Source organism: Synchiropus splendidus, chromosome 4 (assembly GCF_027744825.2).
Source record: "Synchiropus splendidus isolate RoL2022-P1 chromosome 4, RoL_Sspl_1.0, whole genome shotgun sequence".
NCBI lineage: Eukaryota > Metazoa > Chordata > Actinopteri > Syngnathiformes > Callionymidae > Synchiropus > Synchiropus splendidus.
Window position 1 is genome coordinate 33,989,553 of NC_071337.1, and position 15,038 is coordinate 34,004,590.

At 42.7% G+C, this 15,038-nt stretch overlaps 1 long non-coding RNA gene across 1 annotated transcript; it reads left to right on the plus strand.

The window, feature by feature from the left end:
* Nucleotides 1-12,729: 12,729 nt before the first annotated feature.
* Nucleotides 12,730-13,154, plus strand: LOC128758212 (uncharacterized). The gene is made up of 3 exons (XR_008414455.1): nucleotides 12,730-12,821; nucleotides 12,942-13,019; nucleotides 13,097-13,154. It is a non-coding gene; the product is annotated as an uncharacterized LOC128758212 (long non-coding RNA).
* Nucleotides 13,155-15,038: the final 1,884 nt, after the last annotated feature.

The window sequence follows — 15,038 nt, forward strand, 5'->3', positions numbered from 1 at the left end:
CACAGTTCTTAAAAGCGGTGCATATGCATCCCCTACAAGCTGCGGTCTTACAACGTCGCTGTAACAGTAGAGATGGTAAAACCCCACTTTTAAATCAACTGGATGGGGCGCTCTGTAGTCGCAAAAATGTATCCAATTACCAGGCTCTACACCTAGCATGTAAGCCAAAGGCGAGTTAAAAAGCACTAGGTTCTGCCCGTCTCCTTGAAGATCAATTTTTTGCCGTGCACTGTTAAACAGGAAGCGTATGTCGTTATTGGTTTTTTTAAAGGTTTGCTCCAACTCGGTTGTAATCTGATTAATAGAGCTGTAACATCCTCCCTTAAACTTCAGTTTGGAAATATCTGTTCCCGCCGTTTTGAAATGTCGATCAACCCCTCGTGATTCGTCTTTTTTCCTCTGAGCAGAGGCGCTGGCATCGGGATCTGGAGCCCTAAGACGAGCCATGGCTCTATGAAATTCATGTTTATACCGTCGTGTTGTGTTAGCCTCCGAATCTGATCCTCTAGGGGGAGCCGTGTTTGTGTTGGAATCAAGTACTCTATGGTTCGGTTTCAAGGAAAATGATGCTGTATCCTCTGGAATATTATGCCACGTGTGAGGGTATGTAATCTCCGTCAAAGCGACCTCCCATTTTCCGTTTAAATCGATATGTTGTGCTAAATCAACGCGGAAAGTACCAATGGAGTTGTCTTTAAAAACATTTGCGCTGGCGTTTGATGGTAAAGTCACATAGAAGCCTGCGTTCTTTGAGTCGTACATGGTGATATGATGCCTGGTGTAAAGAAGGACCTTCTTATATATTTTTTATATCCGAAGCTTTTACCCAGCTGTTGAATTTTTCAGGCCAGTTCTTCCACTGGACAAAGACCTGCCTCTCTCCTTTAACGCAGCGTTCCATGAGAATCTTTTCAACGTGAAATACTTTATCCTTTACGAGTTGTACTTTTTGTAATTCTTGATCATAAAATGACCCCTGGATGGTCTCGCCGTCGAAATCTTTCAATTTATACACAGGCGGGGTGCGATGAATACATTCAGTTATCGTAAATATCTCATCTGTAAAACTCTGCTCATACTTTTTGTCAAATACACCTCGTAGTTTTGATATCCTAACATGATCGCCCTCCTTTAATTTTGCCTTTTGCAGATCTTTCGATGGTCTAATGTAAAAATTGCAGAGTATTTTCTTTAGTTACTTCCATCGGTGCCATTTTTATACTACTGTGATAGCTGTGATTATAACTCTTTACTAGATCCTGTAAAACCTCGATGTAACATAATGTGTTTTTAGCAGTGAAATATCTCCACATCCGACTTTTAAGGGTGAGGTTAAATCTCTCAACCACAGAGGCCTTAACGTCACTCGCTGTTGAAAAATGATTAATACCCTTCCTTTCCATCAAAGCCCTGAAACTCTTGTTAAAAAAATCTTTCCCATCATCCGTCTGTAGCTTTGCAGGCGTCCCGCACTCCTCCAGCACTGTTTTGAACGCCTTCATTCTCTCGATCGGAGTCTTTCTTTTTAAAACGCGTACATAGGCCCTCTTTGAAAATACATCTATAACGGTCAACAAGTAATTTTGATCGTCGTTATATCTAGCCAACGCCTGCATGTCGCATAGGTCGGCCTGGAATTGTTGAAGAGGCCTGTGAACAAATACTCTGTATCTCGGAAAGTTTACTCTGGCTGGTTTATGCAGGGTGTAGGCATCCTGTTTTGATAAAAAAATCTTTAATAGATTTAGAACTGACTGGTTTTCCAGTCTCAACCTGCACCCCTGGACGAAGGCGACTCACACCTCCAGAGGTCCCGGGGTGAAGAGGATTGTAATAAACTCTTTTAATGATGTGTTTCACCGTCATGTTAAACGAGAAATGAATGAGCTGAGATCCAAATATACTTCTTAATGTTTTTTATTCCACAGGTTATGTAAGGATTCAAACGTAATGTTATACAAAGACAGTAAAAGAGTAAAAAAAAATAAACATCACATACGAGGGAATCTCGTGTTTGTGACATCGCCCAGGACCGGCGTTCTATTCCAGATTCTACTTGCTGATTCCAGACGTTCAATTAGAAGATCCTCAGGCTCATGTTTGATGTATTCATTCCAGACAGTTGATTTTCGACACCTCATTTCGAGCAAGACTGTCTCAGCCGTAGCCTTCGTTCTCATTTTCCCCGGTTGTACGTCATTCAGGGTCAAGTAGTGTTGTACAGCAGGCAGAAAGTTCTTGTTACAGAGTCTCTTCATCAACGGGTGGAAATTAAGGCGGTAGAAATCATCCTCCATCTCTTCAAGACAGCTGTGTTGTAGTTGGCTGGGATGGTCTACTTGGCAACCGTAGCAGATCTCCCTCCAATACCTGCGTATGGTTTTACCTAGTAGATGAAATACAACTGTCTTTAAAGCTTTCAAGAAGAAACCGCTTATCCATCCATCCGTGTCATCATTAGCTGCTGGTTCTTGGTCTTGAGAAGCAGTGGATAAAGCAGGCGGATGCACGTCGACAGTTTCGTTCCCGGGGCAGGCGGTTGCTGCCTTCCCTACAGGTTCCTCCTCGTCATCCACATCTTGCATTTCAGTTGCAACAGAGTCGTCTGTGTCGTCTTTGACGTCCAATGAAGGACGGGCTCCGTCTGTCATGTCGTTGTTAGAACCCTCGTACTTATGACCGTCAGCCGCAACGTGTTCTACCGCAGGATGTAGAGGTGACGGCGAGGAGTTGTTCATCCCGTACCCGGGGCCGCCTGTAGCAGCTCCGAGGAAGGTAGTGACGATACGTCTCGGAACACCTTCTGGCCTCATCGTTGTCTTGGACGGTCTTGTTCCAACAGGTACGTCTGCATGGTGTTGCTCTGGAAAAAATCCTCTTTATAACAGCCATCAACAAGTAGGCGGTCCAGGGTGGGGCGGTCCTAAAACACAAGGGCATCATTCCATAAGCGGCTATGGTAGAAGAGACCGTCGATTTTTGGAGAAATCTCCTGGATTGTCTCACTCCAAGCATCCATCGGTATGGTTAACAGAGTACGAAAAACACCACAATCGGAATTAATATACTCCAGGACGAAATCTTCTTCTTCTTCACCTGTGACTCCTGTTGATACTTTATGGATGGCCCTGAAGGACCAACGTCCTGATCCTAACATTTGAATCACATCGTCTTTTGCACCTGCACGTCACTAACATGCTGGTGCTTGACCTCGGCTTGCTTGCACCGTCACTTGAAATTACTGCATTTAATAAAAACAAGAGAAAAGAAACGCCCTTTAAACTTGACTGTAGCTTGCTGAATAAACGCATCCAACATACGCACTGGTGGATGCATTTAGACAATCATCAGCTGGTCATTTGGTCGATGCTGAGCCAGGATAATTAATAATTTAGCGATAACTTCCTTGGAGAAACATCTCACCCGTCCAGCTGGAGTTGCTGTCCTGGCAGCTGCCTCACTGTCCAGCTCATATTTGATGTCACAGCAGTGTTTCTGTGAATGGAGATGCACTGCCAGTGTCCAGCTGAATCAGGTGTAACTGGATCACACGTCACCATCTTTGTATCTGCGGCCAATTTAAGCGCAGAAAAACAAGGCGTTTGACAAATTTTATTGATGGTAAAGGCATAAAGGGAAATTTTAGGCGTGTTTTCCTTCTCCCATAGCTATTAATAGTAATATTGAAATGTTTATTTTTATCTTTGCTGAAGGGGACCCCACATATGACCTTGAAATGAATAAGGATCGGGCATGCGCATGATGTAACTTACTGAAATTCAGTGACCGTTTTCTCCCACCAACTTTCATCTATTTGAAAACCTGATTCCCTGTTGTATGCTCCTCTCGTTTTTGACCTCAATCTCATTAATATATTTCAGAAACAATTCTCTTCTAGGGCTGAGTAGATTGTTGCTGAGTCAGGAGGTAGAGAAGGAAACCTGTGAAAGTCTTTATTTTTTTATTTATTTTAGACAAAATATATGATTTGATATTGTTTTGAGAGACTATTGTACGAGCGTGACAAGCATTTCTCCAAGTAAGAGGGAGGAAACACACGATTCTCTTTTTGGGCCAGAATTCTGAGTGGCTGAATTATATTTACAGCGCTTCTGAAATTGGGAGCAAACTTTAATAGCATGGAACGTAACCTTGGGATTCTTGACATTGGTAGGTCTTTTCATAGGCAGTGAGGAATATACTGGAGCATTAATAGAGGATGAGCATGAAAACATTTCCAGTTTGGACTAAGGTAAACATCAGTAAGACAGCAGATTTTATGAATATAAGAGGCTCAATAATAAAACTGTTTTGAATTTACACTTATGGAGTAACGATCTGCTGACCCGAGGAGACTTCCCACTCCAAACAAAATCACTTGCTGTAGTTTATCAATGATTTTTTTTTTTCTTTTTAAATTTCTCCACCTCTGAAGGTCAGATTTGACTAGAGTCGTGCGTGAAGGTAAAGGTAGAGGATTTATTGTCAATTCTGCCATATGCATTACATATCAAGGATTGAAATGTGCAGCCACATGAACGCAGAGAGATTTAAAACAAGATTCTTTAAATCAAAGTGCAGGTTCTTGAAGCCTACCCCTTTTAATTGGATGACATATGCTTTTCTCATTTTTGACCCTATATCCTGAAAACATGAATAATAATTCACTATTGTTATGCATGATGCCTTTAAACCCTAGAGATGAGCTCTGTGCTAAAGACTTAATGCCCAAGTGGTTTCCATAATACCTCTTATGAAGGCCCTCCAATATTTATAACGTACAGAACATTAAGAATCACCCGTTATAATGTACTTAAATCGGTAATAATAATGTATATGTAATAATGTATAATCAAAAAACATGTTTTATTAGTGCATAATTTACATTTTCCCTTTGGTTTCCTTGTTTATACATTCTGTTTATAAATGCTAATGATAATGCTAATAACAGACATATGTAGATCGTAGTTATGAGAACACAGAAGTGTAAGAGCTGTTGCCACGAAAGAGCATTACAAGGGTACTGTGCTATAAAACGGTTATTATTCATGATGCTAATGTCGAATCAGCGTAGCATTTTTGTGTGGTCATCTTTGCTAAGTATGGAAGTCAAAAGTCGTGGGACAACCTGGGAGTAAGTTCAGGTGGTCATGGAAAAGTGGACAGGAAGTTAATATACTGTAGGATTTCACAGCTTCTATTGACTGAATTGACTGATCTGCATCTTGTGACATTTATGAGACATTTATCTGAGAAACTTAAGGGAAATCAAACATATGCAGTGGCAGGAAGTAGCAATGAAAGCAATCGTGAAGCTATTTAGTGAAATCTCGCAGAAAAGCATTTCCTCCTCCCAGAGGCTCTTTGACTGTGTGTGTGATTGCAATGGCAATGATCTTGAATCCACTTCGTGGGGACTGTCTTTCCTTATTTTATACTGAACAACAAGCACGGCTCTATTTACTGTTTCGTTCAAATGAAACACAACATACCAGGGCCCATCACTGTGTTCTGAAACCTCCTTTGAGTTGGGTCTGTTTCAAGCACTGAGTCAATAAGCGTCATGCAATCTTGAGCTGCGTTTTTAATGTGTGCAGTTTTGGCGCGTGTTGCTCGCTCGGTGCCCAGAGAGTACAGAGAGCTGCAGATGGTAACAGGCAGGGAGGTGGGAAACCTTGTCTCTCTTGCACCTCAGACTGTGCTGAAACCTGATTTGTAAACATGCTCACAGGAACCATCTGCCGCTGAGTTCATGTTTTCCTCTGCATTTTTTGATTTGGGATTCTATAAATAGACAGAGAGATGAAGGAGACCACTATATGTCAAATCTGTATGATTGATGGTCCCCCGGGAGTAATAAAACCCTCCCCTTCCGGAAGTAATAAACCCCACCCCTTTTTATATCAAAAAGAAATTAAAATAATTACCCTCCCCATTTTTATATCAACAGGAAATTAAAATAATGAAGGTCCAAGGGGTAGCTTCACCCTTGTGTGATGCAGGGGGTGGGGGTCAGCTACATCCTCACAGACGCAAGGGTCAGGCAGGGTCAGCGGGAGGGTGGGTGTGTGATGAGACACCGGGAGGATTACCTTAGGGGTGTGGGTAAAAAAAAAGGGGTAAAACAAAAAGAAAGAAATACTTTTAGTTTTCAGCATTAGTCAATGTTTGAACTGTTTCTGCATTGCAGGCTAAATAATCAAAACACATTAGTAGCTACAATATTATTTCGGGTTTAAACATTTTAGAAGTTATTTAACATCTTATGAAGAAGTTTTTCATTCTTGAAATATTTCTTAAAGATAAAACAGTAGAAAGAAAACACTTCTTAGTCTTCACTAATAGTTCAAACGACGCAGCTACCCAACTCATGCACCATTTTTCAAAATGCGTTTAAACAGATAATTTGTACTTGTTTGAGAAATACTTTTAGTTTTCAGAATAGAACAAAAGAAAGAAATACTTTTAGTTTTCAGAAAATAAGGTTGAGTGAACAAGGATAAAACAAAAGAAAGAAATACTTTTAGTTTTCAGAAAATAAGGTTGAGTGAACAAGGATAAAACAAAAGAAAGAAATACTTTAGTTTTCAGCATTAGTTCAAATAACACAGCTATTCAACTCATATGAGTTTCTGTTGAATCAGTCTATTTAATTTTACACCCTGTGTGAGTTTTAAACGATGCAATTTTACTTACTCAGGAAATACTTAAAAAAGGGGTAAACAGCGGTGTGACAACAGGCATTATGCCTGACTCTTTCTCAGACACCGAAACATACCACATTTTACATCAGTTCCGGGGTAACCTTCGCTGTTGACCAGACCTTCCAGAACTTCATCCTCCTTTCCAAAAGGACTCCAGACTACCCATGGATGCCTCTTCCTCTGCACGTCGTAGGTGAATATTTATCTATCTATCCATCTATCTATATCTATACAGTATACATATAAGTATATACATATATGTGTATCTATGTATTTACATTTACATATATAAGTATAATAAAAACGTTACGCCATGTTTATCACGTACCATGTCTCTTTTCATTGACAGACGTCGTCACTCATCTGTGTGACGTTCATTTAACGCAGAGTGATACTGGTAAAAATATTGAATTATTTCATAATTCGTTGTTAATATCTCTATTATGTGTTACAACAGCCGCACTTCTATTTTTCAGATATTATCGCCTCCGCGAATAACTTCCCGGAGACGCTGATCGGCGCTGAGGAGCTTGAGCGGTTAATGCGTGTAACTTTTGAAGACGGAGATGCCCGTGCGGATCTGTCGGCTGTGAATCTGAGAGCGAGTCTTCAAGTCAGCGGCACCGAGGCTCAGAACACGCCGTGTATTATAATAATCGACAGCGAGGACGAGTTCGTCCGGGGCCGAGTACAGGAAATCGATCGAAGGGGAGTAACCAACGCTCTCTGAGCCGTAAGCGACGGTTAATTCGGCACGGAAGACAGGACCGGCGCGAGTCATTGGTGAGAAGGAGACAGCGATTCTAATCATAATTACGATAACTAGGTAAAGAATAGCGGTATTTATTAAGTGTATATACATGCGTATGTGTGTGTGTGTGTGTGTGTGTGTGTGTGTGTGTGTGTGTGTGTGTGTGTGTGTGTGTGTGTGTGTGTGTGTGTGTGTGTGTGTGTGTGTGTGCATGAAAAGGTCACCCGGAACCCGGAAATCAGACACGACCGGGAAGTCATCCGGACCCTGTGGATGCTGATCATTCATTGAACGGGTCGCTCCAACTGTTCAACGGTGAGAGCAAAACATTCAGTTCAATAAAAAAAAAGTATTTTAACCACAGTCTGTCGATGTATTTTATATTTAACTACCTATGTTTTTTGTTTTATTCAACGCCTGTGCGTATGAAAACAGACGATCAGTCAGAGGTCGAAGGAGTAGGGCACCCGCTCGTTGATTCTTTAACTCACCAGACGCCTCAGCTGATAGGAGGTGGGAAAAAACATTTTGGAGTGATAGTTTACGTTTCACTGCTGTATTTATTTATTTATTTTTTCACATGAAAACAGATACAAAGACAACGAGCACGCCACACCTTCTACCTGTCGCTTCAACACCAACACCAACACCAACGTTTGGGAAGATACGAATCTCAATTTTTTTCAACACATCTCTACCGTTCAGTATCAGTTGAATGGTTGTATGTTCGCTATTGTGTGTGTGTGTGTGTGTGTGTGTGCGCGTACGTGCGTGCGTGCGTGTGTGTGTGTTTTATCTGTAATGCGGTTTGTCTATGTTCCGGCTATGTGCTTTTAGACGGTGTCATTTTACTATTGAAGGTGTTTGAGTAACTGTTGCTGCTGAGCGTCATTGTGATTTTACTACTATGCTTTAACGACGACGGACACTTGAGGTCGCGATTACTATTTCACACTATGCTTTAACGACGGCGGCCACGTGAGGTCGAGATTACTATTTCACACTATGCTTTAACGATGGCGACCACTAGAGGTCGGGATTACTATTTTACACTATGCTTTAACGACGGCGGCCACTAGAGGTCGTGATTTTACTAACTGTAATGTGCTTTAACGACGGCGGCCGCTAGAGGTCATGATTTTACTAACTGTAATGTGCTTTAACGACGCCGGCCGCTAGAGGTCGTGATTTTACTAACTGCAATGTGCTTTAACGACGGCGGCCGCTAGAGGTCGTGATTTTACTAATTGTAATGTGCTTTAACGACGGCGGCCACTGGAGGTCGTGATTTTACTAACTGTAATGTGCTTTAACGACGGCGGCCACTAGAGGTCGTGATTTTTACTAACTGTAATGTGCTTTAATGACGGCGGCCACTAGAGGTCGTGATTTTACTAACTGTAATGTGCTTTAACGACGGCGGCCACTAGAGGTCGTGATTTTACTAACTGTAATGTGGTTTAACGACGGCGGCCGCTAGAGGTCGTGATTTTACTAACTGTAATGTGCTTTAACGACGGCGACCACTAGAGGTCGTGATTTTACTAATTGAAATGTGGTTTAACGACGTCGTCCACTAGAGGTCGTGATTTTACTAACTGTAATGTGGTTTAACGACGGCGGCCGCTAGAGGTCGTGATTTTACTAATTGTAACGTGCTTTAACGACGGCGGCCACTAGAGGTTGTGATTTTACTTTTTTATATTTAACTACCTATGTTTTTTGTTTTATTCAACGCCTGTGCGTATGAAAACAGACGATCAGTCAGAGGTCGAAGGAGTAGGGCACCCGCTCGTTGATTCTTTGACTCACCAGACGCCTCAGCTGATAGGAGGTGGGAAAAAACATTTTGGAGTGATAGTTTACGTTTCACTGCTGTATTTATTTATTTATTTTTTCACATGAAAACAGATACAAAGACAACGAGCACGCCACACCTTCTACCTGTCGCTTCAACACCAACACCAACACCAACGTTTGGTAAGATACGAAGGTTGTGATTTTACTAATTGTAATGTGCTTTAACGACGGCGGCCACTAGAGGTCGTGATTTTACTAACTGTTATGTGCTTTAACGACGGCGGCCACTAGAGGTCGTGATTTTACTAATTGTAATGTGCTTTAACGACGGCGGCCACTAGAGGTCGTCATTTTACTAATTGTAATGTGCTTTAACGACGGCGACCACTAGAGGTCGTGATTTTACTAATTGTAATGTGGTTTAACGACGGCGTCCACTAGAGGTCGTGATTTTACTAACTGTAATGTGGTTTAACAACGGCGGCCGCTAGAGGTCGTGATTTTACTAATTGTAATGTGCTTTAACGACGGCGGCCACTAGAGGTCCTGATTTTACTAATTGTAATGTGCTTTAACGACGCCGGCCGCTAGAGGTCGTGATTTTACTAACTGCAATGTGCTTTAACGACGGCGGCCGCTAGAGGTCGTGATTTTACTAATTGTAATGTGCTTTAACGACGGCGGCCACTAGAGGTCGTGATTTTACTAACTGTAATGTGCTTTAACGACGGCGGCCACTAGAGGTCGTGATTTTACTAATTGTAATGTGTTTTAACGACGGCGGCCACTAGAGGTCGGGATTTTACTAACTGTAATGTGCTTTAACGACGGCGGCCACGAGAGGTCGTGATTTTACTAACTGTAATGTGCTTTAATGACGGCGGCCACTGGAGGTCGTGATTTTACTAACTGTAATGTGCTTTAACGACGGCGGCCACTAGAGGTCGTGATTTTACTAATTGTAATGTGCTTTAACGACGGCGGCCACTAGAGGTCGTGATTTTACTAATTGTAATGTGCTTTAACGACGGCGGCCACTAGAGGTCGTGATTTTACTAATTGTAATGTGCTTTAACGACGGCGGCCACTAGAGGTCGCGATTTTACTAACTGTAATGTGGTTTAACGACGGCGTCCACTAGAGGTCGTGATTTTACTTCTTGTAAAGTGGTTTAATGAGAGTATACACTAGTGATTTACCATTTGTTTTTACGCTTTAAATGTTGATCCTTAGTAGATCCCTACATTTACACTCTGTTTATATTAATATCATATTAACTGCTATCCGAGGTCTTGCTTCTAGATTGTATTTACATTTGTATTGTTGTCGGTATTCTGTTTCAGCTCTCCCCTCTGGGTCTTGGCCTTTGTGGGAGACATCGACGCCGGATTCCTCAGTACCTCTGGATCTACTATCCGGACCGTTCCCTGCTGAAGACTCGACGTCGGCATCTGGGCTATCCGCACCTCCACAGCCACCGTCGCCGACACCATCAGCACAGCCAGCAACCACAGACAAGCCGCGGACATCGCCCCGGATAGCAAAACAAAAAGAAAGAAATACTTGTGTGTGTGTGTGTGTGTGTGCATGAAAAGATCACCCGGAACCCGGAAATCAGACACGACCGGGAAGTCATCCGGACCCTGTGGATGCTGATCATTCATTGAACGGGTCGCTCCAACTGTTCAACGGTGAGAGCAAAACATTCAGTTCAATAAAAAAAAAGTATTTTAACCACAGTCTGTCGATGTAGTTTATATTTAACTACCTATGTTTTTTGTTTTATTCAACGCCTGTGCGTATGAAAACAGACGATCAGTCAGAGGTCGAAGGAGTAGGGCACCCGCTCGTTGATTCTTTAACTCACCAGATGCCTCAGCTGATAGGAGGCGGGAAAAAACATTTTGGAGTGATAGTTTACGTTTCACTGCTGTATTTATTTATTTATTTTTTCACATGAAAACAGATACAAAGACAACGAGCACGCCACACCTTCTACCTGTCGCTTCAACACCAACACCAACACCAACGTTTGGTAAGATACGAATCTCAATTTTTTTCAACACATCTCTACCGTTCAGTATCAGTTGAATGGTTGTATGTTCGCTATTGTGTGTGTGTGTGTGCGCGTACGTGCGTGCGTGCGTGCGTGTGTGTGTGTGTGCGTGTGTGTGTGTTTTATCTGTAATGCGGTTTGTCTATGTTCCGGCTATGTGCTTTTAGACGGTGTCATTTTACTATTGAAGGTGTTTGAGTAACTGTTGCTGCTAAGCGTCATTGTGATTTTAATACTATGCTTTAACGACGGCGGCCGCTAGAGGTCGTGATTTTACTAATTGTAATGTGCTTTAACGACGGCGGCCACTAGAGGTCGTAATTTTACTAACTGTAATGTGCTTTAACGACGGCGGCCACTAGAGGTCGTGATTTTACTAATTGTAATGTGCTTTAACGACGGCGGCCACTAGAGGTCGTGATTTTACTAATTGTAATGTGCTTTAACGACGGCGGCCGCTAGAGGTCGTGATTTTACTAATTGTAATGTGCTTTAACGACGGCGGCCACTAGAGGTCGTGATTTTACTAACTGTAATGTGCTTTAACGCCGGCGGCCACTAGAGGTCGTGATTTTACTAACTGTAATGTGCTTTAATGAGGGCGGCCACTAGAGGTCGTGATTTTACTAATTGTAATGTGCTTTAACGACGGCGGACGCTAGAGGTCGTGATTTTACTAACTGTCATGTGCTTTAACGACAGCGGCCGCGAGAGGTCGTGATTTTACTAACTGTAATGTGCTTTAACGATGGCGGCCGCTAGAGGTCGTGATTTTACTAACTGTAATGTGCTTTAACGACAGCGGCCGCGAGAGGTCGTGATTTTACTAATTGTAATGTGCTTTAACGATGGCGGCCACTAGAGGTCGTGATTTTACTAACTGTAATGTGCTTTAACGACGGCGTCCACTAGAGGTCGTGATTTTCCTAAATGTAATGTGGTTAAACGACGGCGTCCACTAGAGGTCGTGATTTTACTAATTGTAATGTGGTTTAATGACAGTATACACTAGTGATTTACTATTTGTTTTTACGCTTTAAATGTTGATCCTTAGTAGATCCCTACATTTACACTCTGTTTATATTAATATCATATTAACTGCTATCCGAGGTCTTGCTTCTAGATTGTATTTACATTTGTGTTGTTGTCGGTATTCTGTTTCAGCTCTCCCCTCTGGGTCTTGGCCTTTGTGGGAGACATCGACGCCGGTTTCCTCAGTACCTCTGGATCTACTATCCGGACCGTTCCCTGCTGAAGACTCGACGTCGGCATCTGGGCTATCCGCACCTCCACAGCCACCGTCGCCGACACCATCAGCACAGCCAGCAACCACAGACAAGCCGCGGACATCGCCCCGGATACCAAAACAAAAAGAAAGAAATACTTGTGTGTGTGTGTGTGTGCGCATGAAAAGATCACCCGGAACCCGGAAATCAGACACGACCGGGAAGTTATCCGGACCCTGTGGATGCTGATCATTCATTGAACGGGTCGCTCCAACTGTTCAACGGTGAGAGCAAAACATTCAGTTCAATAAAAAAAAAGTATTTTAACCACAGTCTGTCGATGTATTTTATATTTAACTACCTATGTTTTTTGTTTTATTCAACGCCTGTGCGTATGAAAACAGACGATCAGTCAGAGGTCGAAGGAGTAGGGCACCCGCTCGTTGATTCTTTAACTCACCAGACGCCTCAGCTGATAGAAGGTGGGAAAAAACATTTTGGAGTGATAGTTTACGTTTCACTGCTGTATTTATTTATTTATTTTTTCACATGAAAACAGATAGAAAGACAACGAGCACGCCACACCTTCTACCTGTCGCTTCAACACCAACACCAACACCAACGTAAGATACGATTCTCAATTTTTTTCAACACATCTCTACCGTTCAGTATCAGTTGAATGGTTGTATGTTCGCTATTGTGTGTGTGTGTGTGGGTGTGTGTGCGCGTACGTGCGTCCGTGCGTGCGTGCGTGCGTGTGTGTGTGTGTGCGTGTGTGTGTGTTTTATCTGTAATGCGGTTTATCTATGTTCCGGCTATGTGCTTTTAGACGGTGTCATTTTACTATTGAAGGTGTTTGAGTAACTGTTGCTGCTAAGCGTCATTGTGATTTTACTACTATGCTTTAACGACGACGGACACTAGAGGTCGCGATTACTATTTCACACTGTGCCTTAACGACGGCGACCACTAGAGGTCGGGATTACTATTTTACACTATGCTTTAACGACGGCGGCCACTAGAGGTCGTGATTTTACTAACTGTAATGTGCTTTAACGACGGCGGCCACTAGAGGACGTGATTTTACTAATTGTAATGTGCTTTAACGACGGCGGCCGCTAGAGATCGTGATTTTACTAACTGTAATGTGCTTTAACGACGTCGACTGCTAGAGGTCGTGATTTTACTAACTGCAATGTGCTTTAATGACGGCGGCCGCTAGAGGTCGTGATTTTACTAATTGTAATGTGCTTTAACGACGGCGGCCACTAGAGGTCGTGATTTTACTTACTGTAATGTGCTTTAACGACGGCGGCCACTAGAGGTCGTGATTTTACTAACTGTAATGTGCTTTAATGACGGCGGCCACTAGAGGTCGTGATTTTACTAACTGTAATGTGCTTTAACGACGGCGGCCACTAGAGGTCGGGATTTTACTAATTGTAATGTGCTTTAACGACGGCGGCCACTAGAGGTCGTGATTTTACTTATTGTAATGTGCTTTAACGACGGCGGCCACTAGAGGTCGGGATTTTACTAATTGTAATGTGCTTTAACGACGGCGGCCACTAGAGGTCGTGATTTTACTAATTGTAATGTGCTTTAACGACGGCGGCCACTAGAGGTCGCGATTTTACTAACTGTAATGTGGTTTAACGACGGCGGCCACTAGAGGTCGCGATTTTACTAACTGTTATGTGCTTTAACGACGGCGGCCACTAGAGGTCGTGATTTTACTAATTGTAATGTGCTTTAACGACGGCGGCCACTAGAGGTCGCGATTTTACTAACTGTAATGTGGTTTAACGACGGCGTCCACTAGAGGTCGTGATTTTACTTATTGTAAAGTGGTTTAATGAGAGTATACACTAGTGATTTACTATTTGTTTTTACGCTTTAAATGTTGATCCTTAGTAGATCCCTACATTTACACTCTGTTTATATTAATATCATATTAACTGCTATCCGAGGTCTTGCTTCTAGATTGTATTTACATTTGTATTGTTGTCGGTATTCTGTTTCAGCTCTCCCCTCTGGGTCTTGGCCTTTGTGGGAGACATCGACGCCGGTTTCCTCAGTACCTCTGGATCTACTATCCGGACCGTTCCCTGCTGAAGACTCGACGTCGGCATCTGGGCTATCCGCACCTCCACAGCCACCGTCGCCGACACCATCAGCACAGCCAGCAACCACAGACAAGCCGCGGACATCGCCCCGGATAGCAAAACAAAAAGAAAGAAATACTTGTGTGTGTGTGTGTGTGTGTGCATGAAAAGATCACCCGGAACCCGGAAATCAGACACGACCGGGAAGTCATCCGGACCCTGTGGATGCTGATCATTCATTGAACGGGTCGCTCCAACTGTTCAACGGTGAGAGCAAAACATTCAGTTCAATAAAAAAAAAGTATTTTAACCACAGTCTGTCGATGTATTTTATATTTAACTACCTATGTTTTTTGTTTTATTCAACGCCTGTGCGTATGAAAACAGACGATCAGT